A 4,356-nucleotide genomic window follows, 5' to 3' on the forward strand; every position below is an offset into this window, starting at 1 on the left:
TCCCCGGAGATGTAATCGTGTCACAAGCGTCTCCCCAAAGCATCCCACGCATGTTCTATGGGGTTTAAATCAAGGGAGCACCCTGGCCAATCCATTCGAGTGATATTTTCACTTTTCAATAGCTTCTGAACAGCAAGAGTCCGGTGTGGCTGTGCATTATAATCCATAAAAACGAAGTCTACTCCAATGGCACCTCGGAGCAAACGCACATGGGGAAGGATCACCTCCTGACGATAGCGATCTCCGGTTACAGAACTTCTGTCGAAAACATGGAGCTCCGTCCGCCCGTTCAGCATAATGCCTCTCCAGACGAGATCTTCAGGACACCGTAACGGTCTCTTTCCGTAATGTTACTGAGATTAAACCGTGTCCCGACCTCTCTCCAAATCAATTTGTGTTAAGAATCGCTTGTGGCAGTAAAACGATTCTCATCCGTATGGAGGATACGATTCCATTGATGAGATGCCCAGTTTTTGCGCTCCTTGCACAATTGTAAATGGTGATGCCGATGGCCAACTTTCAAAGGGATGCAGCGTTCAGGACGGCAGGCGCATAGGCCACCTTTGTCAAGGTGTTTGGACACAGTAAACCATGACAATTGTCGCCCGTTGCTGTTCAGAGTTGTTGAGCTGTGGCGCTTGCTGACTGGTTTCAGACTCTTTTCATCTAACCCTCTAACCCGCGAAACCGCTAAACCCGCGAAATGCCACTTTTGTTAATTCCGAACTCTTCAGCTATACTGGTCACACTTCGCCCCTACTCCAGATTTTCGATCATTCTTCCACGTGGAAAGTCATCCAGATCATTTCTTCTAGCCATATTTCACGAAAGAACGCCTTGTACTTGCTGCGAATGTCTTTAATTGCATCTCCATCCTTCCTTTTATGGTAATCTCGAGTTGAGCGCGCCGACCGTATGCGTTTTGTGTACGCTCACGTAGACTTTTTTCTTGACCTTTCTACTGAATGCGCATGACCTTTCTACTGAATTGCGTGTTCATCGTATTGAACGCAAGAACCCCTTTTCTATAATTTCATGGTTATCTGATTAAAATTTACATTGTTGCTTAAGTTTTGCACACCATTGTAGTTAAAGTAAGAAAAAAGGTTGTGGCATTGTGGTAACAAACATAATAAAAAGCTAATTCTGTCTTTTTGTAAAACGGCTGAAAGAGGAATTTTAAACATGGAAAAGATAACATTTAAGAGTTCAGGAACGACTTTGTTAGCATTTGCAGAAACGTTCTCAGATTTCTTTTGACTTGAGAAAACGTATTTATTGGAATCGTGGAAAAGCTCTGAGAAGAAACTGGTAAATTATTGAATTTAACAGAAATCTGTTGTTTATAATGTAATTTAAAATAATGGAAATTTATTTTGAGTCAAAACAAACCACGAACAGCGTATCCAAGGCACACCATTGAAAGCGAAGAAAAGTGGGATGTTAAAAATAAGTGTAATCCTAAAATCAGCGAATTCAAACTAACTTTAGATGCCCAAAGAATGTTTAGCAAGTTTTATGATGCAGAAATAAGCAGGAATACTATTTTAAGAAACTAAGTTTCACAGCCGCATAGCTAGAATAAGCCCATTTCTCAATTAAGCGAATCAAAGGACGCGATTCCAACTCCCTAAAGTCTACAATGAAAATCCTCAAGATTTTTGGAATTCGGTTTCATTTTTAGATAGAAGTGAAGTCAGTTGTTTTTCGGAAAGATGGAAAATAAAAGAAATAAAGAAATCCAGTACTGAACTCCAGTTAGAAAATAATCTTTCTCCTTCAGTAAAATTTGTTAGAGATGGTCTGGTAGGGTTTAAGGCTGTATGAATACTTGTACTGCTAGAAATCTGTTTTTATGGGTGACAAACGGATAAACTTGCGCATTTAAATATTTTTAAACAATCTTGAAGCAGACAGTTCAAAAAATGGACCTATTGTTACATTACTAACTTCATCATGGAAATGATATCAAGCATAGTGATCTTATTTGCAAACTGTGTCCTCGTGTAATTAAAACCTTTGTGCTGAATCTAGATCTCAATTTTGCTGAATATATTTGGGATCATTTGCACAGAATTTTCAACAGGAATGAACTTGAAAAATTCACAACAGAATGGGAATAAATAGATGCATATCTCTGTCAAAATCGCGTGAAGTCCAGGCGTATAAGACTAGATGAAGTTATTAAAAAAGGGGGAGGCTCAACACATTACTAAAGTAAATTTCTGAGTTATTTTAATACGTTTGTATCCTTCTGCACTTTTCTGACTATTAATTTTTTTATATGCAAGAAGTATGCAATCTGATGTTGATTTAACAATATTTTTCATTAATTCGAGATATTTCTATTTTAGTCCTAATATATAAGTAAAAAGATAACTTTATATGAACTTTTCGTTTAGGTTAAATATTTAAATGCTCTTTAAAAAAATATTTTGAAAGTTTATTGTGCTGCTGTACATTTCTTGAGTCATCGTACATACATAACAATACTCCGAGCAGACACGTAAAACCTTAGAAAGATAACTTAATTGCAGCTCAAGAAATGAAAGGTTAACATATAGCAACACAAAAACTCTTTCCTTCAGGTAAGTGTAGAGAGAGTAATACGAAGCTGCAAATCTAGAGAAAGGGATGGCTAAATTACTTGACCAAAGCGGAAAATCAGATAATTTGAAAATATCTATCGTAGTGTACAGCCTGTGCTTCCAATATAATTTCCTTATGGAAGGTGGCATTCAAGGCAAATTAATCCACCATCTATCTTTCTCACAATTCTGACCAGCTTTATTTTTCTGTTCGCAATGTTCGCATCAATGACAGAACCTATTTGAATAAAAACTTCCACCTTCGCAGTTTTTCTGCATCGGCCAAATGTCTGTGGCATATTTTCTGTCTGATTTCCAACTCTCCAAGAATGTAGATATGCTACACTTGCGCATTTGCATTCTGGCAGAGCTGTCAACTCATGCTGTTGGACCCAATATGCGGCATCCTGTACTTTCTGTGAAAGCGTTAGCAAATGTAAAAAATATTTTTTTTTAATGTTTCTAACTTCGACAATGAGATAATGGATATTATAAACTGAAGTGCAACTAGAAATTTCTAATTAGAAACTAGTTGTTGTTCCTAGTTGAAGTTCATTAACCACTTTTCCGTTGAATAATGTTAAAACGATGTCTTTAGCTGCTGGTAATATAAGGTTTTCTTCAATACTGTGAGCCTGCCCAGTCTCGGCAATTCTTAGGCTTACTAGGTAGTTAGCTTCTAAAGCTTTTTCACTTGAAGTAACAAAACCTTTTATTACCTGTTTACTATTTTTAAACTCCCATAATTTCCTTTTAAAATAGTCTTCAGATTTATCCTTTAAATTGGAATGCTTAGATTCAAGTTACTATCTTTTAAAAAACGAGGCTTTCATACTTTGATTGGGTAACAGTCCACCGCAAACAGCACGTTGAGGTCGAGGGTCCGTTTCACCTCCATTCAAAGTAAACCCAAATGATAAATAACTTTCATTATATTTTCTATCAACAGTTTTTCCTTTTCTTTTCAATATTCTTAGTGCTAATAGATTGTTTTGTATCCATCAGCTGTGAATCATCACTTTTCCGGTTAGCCAATCCTGGCCATTTTCCATTTTGAAAATCGAGGTTTGTTTTATCGTTTTTTCACAAATATCGAAATGCACAATATATTAAGAGTTCTTCAGAAACAAACGATGATATTCTCAAATCGCGTAGAAAAGTAAAGAATACAACGTAACAAGAAGACAAAATACCTGCTGTTAGAGACAGCAAATCGACGAAAAAAATTATTCTAAATGAAAATAGAGCAATATGAGGCCGAAAATGGTGAAAGGCAATAAATCGATCAACCCTAAAAGAATTAATGAGATACTATTATCTTTTTATGGGAACTTACTTTTTTTTCCTATTAAATACAACATCTCTTTTTATTACTCCTTTTACAAACATCATTTATGAAAAAATCTGTTATGTGTATGGTTAAAAGAATTCTTTGCGAAAATAAAAACGGATTATTTTGCTAAAGTCTATGAACGGCTATTGGCATTGAACAAACCCCAGATCGCGTAAATTTACGAGTATTAGAGAAAAACTTATACAGGATGTTCGGGTATTTAATTTTTTAACTTAATAGTTTGTTTCTTTGCGTACCACCAGTGGTACGCCTACCATCACTTGAAAATCGCTGCTCTAGACCAGTGTTTCTTAAACTATGGGTCGCGACAACTATGGGACTATGGGAACGACAAGAACGTGGGATATCACTCAGTTAAAAAGTTTAATCAGGGAGCCAATCCATTTCGGGCTGTTCTTTTAGCCAAAGCCTGTT

This window comes from Stegodyphus dumicola, chromosome X1 (genome assembly GCF_044657685.1).
Source record: "Stegodyphus dumicola isolate Sdum_Otavi_A_Nest chromosome X1, ASM4465768v1".
NCBI classification, from domain to species: Eukaryota; Metazoa; Arthropoda; class Arachnida; order Araneae; family Eresidae; genus Stegodyphus; species Stegodyphus dumicola.